The following is a 10095-nucleotide window of genomic DNA, read 5'->3' on the forward strand; positions in this document are numbered from 1 at the left end:
GTTGCAGAGTCTCAGCCTGTGGAGAGATCCAAAATATAACAGGGCAGCTCTGAACAACTTGCTCTAGATGCTTCTGCACTGAGCAAGGCATGAAACCAGATGATCTCCAGAGACATCTTCCAACCTCAACCACTTTGTGAAATATGAAATCCAGTGTGCTAAGGAGATATGATCTAACACACCGGGACAGACAGAAAGGCTCATATCCCAGAACACACTGGTACAGAAGAAAAAGGAAAGAAAAGACACTAGGTATTTGGTAAACAGCCACTCATCATCTAAGGTACTGGTTCCAGGATGTGCTTGAAACGATTAGTCAGTAGCTGCCTGGAGTCAGAAGTGGACTCCAATCCTTAGATATCCATTAATCATTGATATTTTATTCTACTTGGGTTTTTTTGTTTCTTTTTTTCCCATCAAACACCTACACTATGCATTTGCTTTCTCCAGCTCATGGACCTCTGCTTCAAACTGAGGGTGAGGAGCAAGTGAAAGATCCTACCATTCAACAGATTTCGGGAAGCACAAGAAGATGGGAGATGAGCTACAGAACACTTGAGAGATTTTGGCAGGTGGTGGCAGGCTGAGCAAGCAGGGCTTAGTCACACTGCTCAGGAGGAACCCAGAGAGCACCTAGATAAAGGAACATGCAACATGTTGAATGGTGGAGTTAACCAGGGAAAATATAAGGAAAGGAATCACACACATTGACTGGAAACACCTAACAGTGAGATGGATGGGTTTGCATCATCCTGAGAAGGGATGAGCTTCTCTGAGGTGCATTAGTATAGAGAACAAAACGTTTAGAAGTGTGTTGGGAGACAGCAGTTCAGCCAATTCAATCAAAGTTTGGACTGCTAAGTGTAAAATGCTGCAGGATAGAGGCAGGGGAATATCCAAAACCCATATGGACAATGACCTGCAATGGATGTGTCCTCCTTTAATCCTCTAGAGGAGAAAACAGTCACTCCATCAATACCTGATCCTGTATTAAGGTATCTGACCATGTTTCCTAGAATCCAAAAACCTCTTTGTAGCACAGCCACCTCTGTCTCTTCCCTGAAACTGCAAGTTTATCCTGAAAGAAAGGGATATTTCCAAATTCTCTTGAAGAAAAGCAGTCATCAGTCAGAAAAGCAGTCAGCTCTGATTGTAGAAAAACATGGAGAATGAGTAACTGTTACTGTCTTTATCCTTATTATACACCAGGAACATCATATGACCCCCAAGTTCCAAAACAGTTTTAAAATATAACAGTATGTTGCACAATTTTGCAAGTTCCGAGTAACTATCCCACCTCCTCTTGCTGGATCCAGCTGGGATAGCTAAGGGCAGACCTAGAAAATATCATATGCACTCTCCCTTACAGAGCTTTCTGTCCAGTGATGCAATGACCTTTCAGATACATTCAATGATCTGTAACAAGGGTTTGAAAATTCATCATTAGTCTGAGTTTAGTAAGCTTATTAGTACAATACTATAGTGTAAGAAATGAAAAACATCAGAATTATATGGAGAATTATTTGCTAAGAATTCATGAATTCCTTCCATTTTGACCATCTGATACTTATTAAACTACGAAATTATACACTGATTCTCACGTTACCTGTAATTAGTAGTTTTAAGACTGAGGGTGCTTTATTTTTGTATTAATGACTTGATGCTTCATATTTTTAAAAATGGCTAATTCATTGCTTGCATTCAAAATACATAGCTGGGTTTTTGCTTAAGCATCTCAAAAGCCACTAAACAGTAGGTATTTGTAAGATGTTAGTGCCATTTCCAGTTTGTCTCAGCCAAGATCATAACCCAGTTATCTGTAATTATCACTCACAACTGAAGCCAAATTGGCAGTTCTTCAGGGTTTCTACTGAAAAAGGACTCTAAAAAAAGTGAAATGGGATGCTGGGGGAGGGGGGAAGAACACTGCAATTTTAACAAAGATAAAACCAACTTACTTAGTTTTCACTATTGAAGTGGAGCTGTAACTGTATCCTAACAGCAGTTATAATTATCTTACTTTTCAAGAGTTAAAGAGGTAGACTTCTCATCACATTGTTTCTTCTTCTATTGTACATATCCGAAATTCATTGAACCTCCTATAAAACAAAATAGAAATTACTTTGTAGAAGGAAGAAGTGCAAGAACAGGAGAAACTCTAGATTCTTTTCGAGAACATTTCTGCAAGAGTTTTCAAAATTTTTCAAATTCTTTTCAGCCTTGATTTATTGAGGGAGGTAGAATTTGCCTTTATTATTGAAATAACTTTTAATACTTGGAACAGTTACATTTTAATTATATTACAAGACCTGCAGGCCTTTGTTATCCAAACTTATTTCACAGCAATTTCCAGGAACTCATCTGGGGCAAAAACTCATGTCTGACTTTTAGACAGTGTTTTAGCATCAGCGCTGTTTGACCAAGAAGAAAAAGAATTCTGCTTAAGTGTTACAGGCTTCTGGAACATACTTTGCTTTCACTTGTGCTCAATGTCATGGTGACCTTGAGAATGTACATAATTCATGGAAGTACAGTATGTTTATTGTGAGAGAATGTGCTCCCTGTTTTTTCTTGTTTGGACTCTGCTCTGTTATACCTATGTAACCCCAGAGGCTGATAATTGACAGTAGCAACAGACACAAAGAGAAATTAAAGCCCTTCTAGCATATTATTTTATTCTTAAAACATCACAAATCATGTTTTACAGTGCAACACTGGGAAACAACCCTAATCTTTGCAATGACTCCAGTTCCACCCCACAACTATTTTATTTTTTCATAAAGGATTTAAAAGTGACAACAACCTCCAGAGGTGGACATTTCAGCTCCAGAATATGCAGGTAGATGGGCTGTGCCTCTAACCAGCAGATCACTGGAGAACCTCAAGAGTAGGCTCAAGCCATGTATCACATCCTAGGGACCCACCCAAGGTCTGAAGGCCTGGCCTTCAGAGCCACAGTCAAACACAGCTGCCAAGACTTCAAAGAAAATCTGCAGAAACCAGTAAGTTTATATACAAATATTAATAAATTATTTATAATAGTTATTAAATATTATTTTTTAAAGACCTGTTCCATTGTTTAGCCAGAGAAAGCTGTTTGACAGCACTGTGGAACTGCCCCAAATGCAGCAGAGAGGCCACCTGGTACAACACAGCATCATGTTCCTTGTAATATTGTAGCGCTGTTTGCATTTTACTGCATGTCACAAGCAGGTAATCAGTGCATCAGTGAAAAAAGGTAAGTCCAGGGAACAAACCTAAAGTAGATCAGCTGGTGAATTTAGTCTAGTTTAGAATAAGGTAAACTATTCTGAGTTGAGTTTTTATTACATCCATTACAATGGTATTTGATATTTACTTACGTAAATCCAAAACATCTGGACATCTGTTTATGAAGAAATAAGCTTTTTTTCCCCCTAAAAACAGCTAAAAGCCCCTTCATAAGGTTTGCAAAAGGATTTTATGAGGAGCTGAGTGGCAGCAGAAACATTTTAGTGGAAGATGAGTTACATTAGCAACACTGAGGTTCTGCTCTGTAGTATACCTAAGATGTTTGCTTAGACCCTGTAGTCTCAGTGATCTTATTTGAATCCATTTTAATTTTTCAATATTTAATTTTGGTGTCCTCCTCCTTCCGTCCCTTTCTGTTGCCTGAGTTGCCTTATCAGTCCTCTCCTTTGGTTCCTGGCCAACCCCTATCCTGTTATGCAACTCTACTTCCAGAACTTACTTTCTTTCACCCATTTCTCCCCTGCTCCCCAGTCAACAATTCCAGAGCTGCAGCTGAAAGACAAAAAACCAACATAATATCCTGGTTTCACCTAGGATACAGTTTATTTTCTTCCTAGTAGCTGGTACAGTGCTATGTTTTGGATTCAGTATGGGAATAATGTTGGTAACACACGGATATTTCAGTTGTTGTAATTGGGAACATTTCAGTGTCACTGGCCTTGGCAGTAAAGAGGTGTACAAGAAGCTGAGAGGGAGTATGGCCAGGACAAATGACCCAAACAAGCCAAAGGTGTATTCCACAATATAGAATGTCATGCCCAATATACAAACTGGGGGGAACTGGCTGGGAGGGGCTGATCACTCCTTGGGGATAGGCTGGGCATCAGTCAGCATGTGGTGAGCAACTGTGTTGTGCATCCTTGTTTGTCTTGAGTTTTATTGCTTCTGCTTTCTCCTTTTCATTATTAATGTTACTATTAATTAGTATTATTAGCATTATACTTTTTTGTTTCAATTATTGAACTGCTCATATTTCAACTGACAAGGTTTATTTTTTCCCCCAATTCTCTTCCCCACTGTACATGTGGAGGTGAGCAAGCAGCTGTTTGGTGCTTAGGTGCTGACTGGAATTAAGCTGCAACACATAACAATACAAGAAAACACCTCTCCAAGAAAACACACACCCTAAAAACCAAAAAAACCCCTTAAAACAGACACAGACACACACAAACACTCCCCCCTCCATTTCAGGGCTGTCTGCTTCACCACAGGACAGCAGTCTTAAGGTTTTGACTCCTGCATCTCTAAAGCAACTGAATCCCAAATTTAAAACCAAAAAAAATAGTATGGAAGCTCCCAGAAGAGCAAACCCCCTGAGCCAATCTCTCACAGACTCCCTACAAACCAGGACTGCCAAAATAATGCAAAAGCCCTGCAGAGTTTTCAGCCAGATGAAAGCATATGTATGCCAGTTTTGTTTTTAGGAAGAGTTTCTGCCTGTTGTTTAGCAAGAAGGGCTAAAAAAGGTAAGGGCAATCCTATCTGGCATAGCAGCTTGCACTGAGAGAGTTGCAGTTTGATTGCAAAATAGCAACTGAAACACTCTTGTATTGAAAAAGCATCAGGCAGTTTTAGCACCAAACGCCTTCCATTTATACCTTGGTTGTTTATTTCAAGGGCTGATGGACACAACTGATATTTAATGAGGACATAACTGAGAAGAAATCTTAAAAGGAAATCCCTGAGTACATTGATTGATCAGCCCTATTAAAAAAAAAAAAAAATATGAGGAGAGGACCAGAGTAGAGAAGTGAACCCTGGAGGCAGTTAACACACCCTATGCTCATGCCTCCCTCTTTTCCAGATCTCTTGATGGGAGTTTCTCTGAAAAAAGGGAAGAGGATTTTGCTGCTGCAGCAGCAACTCTGCAGGGTTGGAGAGTTTCCCTGCTTACAGCAAACAAGGTTCACATCCCCCTGAAGATCTGACAGGGAAAATCGAGTGGTGCCACATCTCAGCAGCTACATAATCAACAATTCACTTGGAGACTTCCTCAGGTGAGAAAAGTAAAAATCAACCAGACTGAAACACTCCATCCTTTCTGGAGCTCAGGTATGTCATCCATAAGATTGCTTCCATAAATTAGATACATTTAGCCATTTAGCTCCATATGTCCACTCTCTGAAGGAACAAATTTATGGAAGTTCACTGGTTCTAACTGATGTAAATTAATTACAAAGCTTACATTTACCATACTTTGTTGGATGCAATAATTACATTATGTGACATGAAAGCAGAAACTGTAGAAAATGCACTTTTTGAGTTAGTCATCTAACAGCAGCAATAGAATATTTTGGTCATAGAGTTAATTTTAAATTAGAAATTAAGATTTTAGGAGAATAAAATAAAAAACAATTCACTGAAAAGCTTATTTTCTACTGTTACTGGCAGTTCATTTTAAAATTAAGCTGCTCTCTTGGGCATTCTCACTCAAAAATCATCTCTGTACTGAATAAACTCATATGACCTGAATATGTTGCATCTGCTAGTAGGCAATAAGTGCTAAAAGGCAATAGACTGGAATTACTGAAGGAGCTGTAGAAAACAGTTATAAATGAGAAAATATCTTGAATGACATTTAAAACAAGTCTAACATGTAAAGCATGCAGGAAATGCCTATCAACGAAGAGAGAGGAAAAATAAAAATGAATGTTATGTCCATTTATACTTAAGGTACAACCCTTGAGACTAGCTTGGGACCTCTTGAAAAACATGATTTTTCTTGCCTTCTCGAGCAAAATATATAACTTTTCTCACTCAAACCATCAAGATGAAGATGAAATTGCAGATGGTTCTTTACATGATTGTGACATTTTTATCAAGGAAGGAAAAGGCTTCTTTAATTAACCTTAAGTGTATATATACATTTATGTATTATAAATGAGTTTTTCCACCATTTCAGGATGACAGTTCCTGCTTTCTAACTCCTCACTAGTTTAAAGACACTCTTCTTTCCAAGTGTCATCTTGCCAAAAACAACCCATTAAGGCTAAGTGGAACACAGGCTTTTTAAACTTCATCAGGATTCACAAAACTATTAAAGCACATTTCCCTTCCTTTCACCAGAATGGGAATATTAATGACACCACCATCATCTGGAGCACAAATAGCATACTGCATCACTTGGCACATGAACAGAAGTTTAGTGGGCTTTTTTTTTTTTGCATCACAATACTTATTAGTGGGATCACTTACAGTGCACCTTGGAAAGAGCTATTTCCATATTATTGCGGCAAATGCTTTTCCAGGAGAAGAGCAAAGCAAGATATTTTAATCCGTAGGGAAGTTGCAAAGTTGGGTGGAAGCTGCCTTTTACTGTGTCTTTTTTTTTTTTTTTAACACAATTAGTAAAAACAAGGACTTTGTAATTCAACAATAGGCTGAAGCCAAAGAAAGATAAGGAAGGGGGGAAAAAAGAATAAAAAAGGGTGGGCATAGGAAAATTCCATCCAGGTTCCTGAGAGGAAGGAGGTATCTGGGGGACTAGAGGTAAGATAAACTTTTTGGCACCAGCATGCGAAAGGATGACAGATGCTAATGGAAGTAAAACTGTTCTTCATCAGTCCAGGTAATCAGCACAGAGCACAAACCACAGAGTCAGCACCAAAGGCTGACATCCCAGGTGAGGCAACCGAGCACAGCTATGCAAATGCTCTTCCATGATTTGATCTCCACTTATGGAAGGTGACAACAGAGCTCTCCATTTAGAAAGCATTCCCTTGCTTAACTTATCAACGTGTAAGCACCAGCAGAGGAGCTGACCTTTAAACAAGACATCTCTTCTGACAAGAGAAGTACAGTTAACTTATACTAAACCAGCAGCTTCTGGCTGCAAGTAGGACCATGACAGTTTGGACAGCAAGTCAGCAGTAGATGTTACAGAAGTCCTGAGATTGGTCTTTTGGTGGTAAGAGGAGGAATATGGAACAGGGAAAGAATAATTCACTGAAACTTGCATTGTTTCAATTTGGGACAGACTAACAAGTCACGTCTATATATGATCAACACGTGATTTAAACCCCAATATGTCACTGCAGATCTCAGTCATAATTCTTATTAGTGTTCCCACTACAGAATATATTTACTCCAAGATGCCTGAAAAATAGATGACTTCTTAGTTACCTTCTTTGAAGTGGATTTTGGGCTTCCCTGACATCTCTTCCCTTTCAGTTCTTGATGTAAACAGAAAGCCATTTAGTTTTGACTCCTCCTCCATCACCTTCTTTTCAGGTCATTTACGGCATACAGGACATATGCTTATATATTTGATTTAAAAGCAGCACACCCTTATGCTCTAGAGGTATTACACATTTAGCATAATTTTCATCAGCAGTATACCCTCCTTTCTGTTCCTTACTCAAGCAATATTAATCATAGAATCATAGAATAGATTGGGTTGGAAAAGACCTCCAAGATCATCAATCCAACCTCTGATCCAACTCCAATTACTATATCATGGCACTAAGGGCCATGTCCAATCTCTTTTTAAAAACCTCCAGGGATGGTGAATCCACCACCTCTCTGGGTAGGCCTTTCCAATGCCTGATAACCCTCTCTGTAAAGAATTTCTTCCTAACATCTAACCTAAACCTCCCCTGGCAGAGCTTGAACCCATGTCCCCTTGTCCTATTGCTGGTTGCCTGGGAGAGGAGACCAACCCCCACCTGGCTATAACCTCCCTTCAGGTAGTTGAAGAGAGTGATGAGGTCGCCTCTAAGCCTTCTCTTCTCCAGACTAAACAACCCCAGCTCCCTCAGCCTCTCCTCATAGGACTTGTGCTCCAGTCCCTTCACCAGCCTCGTTGCTCTTCTCTGGACCCGCTCCAGCACCTCAATATCCTTCCTGAACTGAGGGGCCCAGAGCTGAACACAATACTCAAGGTGTGGCCTCACCAATGCAGAGTATAGGGGAAGGATCACTTCCCTGCTCCTGCTGGCCACACTGTTCTTGATGCAGGCCAGGATGCCATTGGCCTTCTTGGCCACCTGGGCACACTGCTGGCTCCTGTTCAGCCTCCTGTTGATCAGCACCCCCAGGTCCCTTTCCACCTGGCTGCTCTCCAGCCACTCTGTCCCCAGCCTGTAGCGCTGCAGGGGGTTGTTGTGGCCAAAGTGCAGGACCCGGCACTTGGCCTTGTTGAACTTCATTCCATTGGAGTCAGCCCAACTCTCCAGTCTATCCAGATCCCTCTGCAGAGCCCTCCTGCCTTTCAGCAGGTCGACACTCCCTCCCAACTTGGTGTCATCTGCAAATTTGCTGATGATGGACTCAATCCCCTCATCTAAATAATCGATAAAGATATTAAACAGGACTGGGCCCAACACTGATCCCTGGGGGACACCACTGGTGACTGGTTCCCAACTGGATGCAGCTCCATTCACCAGCACTCTCTGGGCCTGGCCCTCCAGCCAGTTCCTGACCCAGCACAGAGTGCCCCTGTCCAAGCCATGGGCTGCCAGTTTTTCCAGGAGTATGCTGTGGGAGACAGTGTCAAAGGCTTTGCTGAAGTCCAGGTAGACACATCCACAGCCTTTCCCTCATCCACCAGGTGGGTCACCTGATCATAAAAGGAGATCAGGTTGGTCAAACAGGATCTGCCCTTTCTAAACCCATGTTGGCTGGGTCTGATCCCTTGTCCATCCTGTAGGTGCTGTGTGATTTCACACAGGATAATCTGCTCCATAACTCTGCCAGGTACTGAGGTCAGGCTGACAGGCCTGTAGTTACCAGGGTCAGCCTTGCAGCCTTTTTTATGGATTGGGGTGATATTTGCCAACTTCCAGTCATATGGGACCTCCCCAGTGAGCCAGGATTGTTGGTAGATGATGGAGAGCGGCTTGGCAAGCTCTTCTGCCAGTTCCCTCATTACCCTAGGATGGATCCCATAATGTTCAGCAGTACCACAGCAGCACAAACTGCAAACAGAAACACTTGGAAAAATTCAAATCAACAAAAAATAGAGAAATCATAGAAAGCATACAGACTGTCACAATACAGACATGTATGGACATATGCCTGGGAAAGTCCATTTCTTATGGAGGTCTATATATAAATACATAAAGCTTTTTCAAATACTTGTGACAGGTGTTCAAGGCAAGAAATTAATTACACAGGCTCCATATAGGATAAATAATCCTGTCCTGGTTCACTAATATAAATCTCAATAAGATAATTTTATGTACTAAATCATGTTTACAGAAGACCATCCATCTGTGGGAAGGTAGATATATACTTATATATAAATATATAAAAGTTTTACTAACACCACTCATGAAAATACACCTCAGATTAATACAAAAATAGAAATGGAATTCAAATTTTGCTTAAAAAAAGGCTACCTTCAAGTTTCATCAACCTGTAACCACACACCATATGCATTGCACACTACAGTCTGTTGGACTATCTTTAGTTCACCCCCAGTAAGCACAGCCTGTCAGCCTCTGCATCACAACCTGCATGACTCCTCTTCCACAGAAAGAGCAAGTACTTTGAGCAGGGAAATTCCATGGAGAAAGGCAAGGTACCACCCATAGCTCTACTATATAGATTGTAACGTGGTTGGCTTTTGAAGCTCTATGTTCCTATGTCTTCACAGAGCCAAAAATCCATTTCCTCTCTAAACAGAGATCCAAGTCAGAATTTATTTTTAGACAAATACAGAAAGCCATTGCTACTACTGACACCTAAATGAAAGGATAGAAGTAACCTGTACTGTTTGGCATACAGCTAAGCTCCATTATGTTCAGAGATGCTGTAATTTCAGTTGAAGCAATATCTTGGAATTTCTCTTTTCATTTTGGGTTC

The 10095-nt window shown here is 40.6% G+C and overlaps 1 long non-coding RNA gene across 1 annotated transcript; it reads right to left on the reverse strand.

The window, feature by feature from the left end:
* Positions 1-1124: 1124 nt before the first annotated feature.
* LOC113956070 lies at positions 1125-2984 on the reverse strand. Its single transcript, XR_003530738.1, has 3 exons — positions 2804-2984; positions 2021-2099; positions 1125-1416 (listed from the first exon to the last, which is right to left on the reverse strand). It is a non-coding gene; the product is annotated as an uncharacterized LOC113956070 (long non-coding RNA).
* Between the last annotated feature and the right edge of the window lie 7111 nt (positions 2985-10095).

Source organism: Corapipo altera, unplaced genomic scaffold (genome assembly GCF_003945725.1).
Source record: "Corapipo altera isolate COAL_440 unplaced genomic scaffold, ASM394572v1 212, whole genome shotgun sequence".
NCBI lineage: Eukaryota > Metazoa > Chordata > Aves > Passeriformes > Pipridae > Corapipo > Corapipo altera.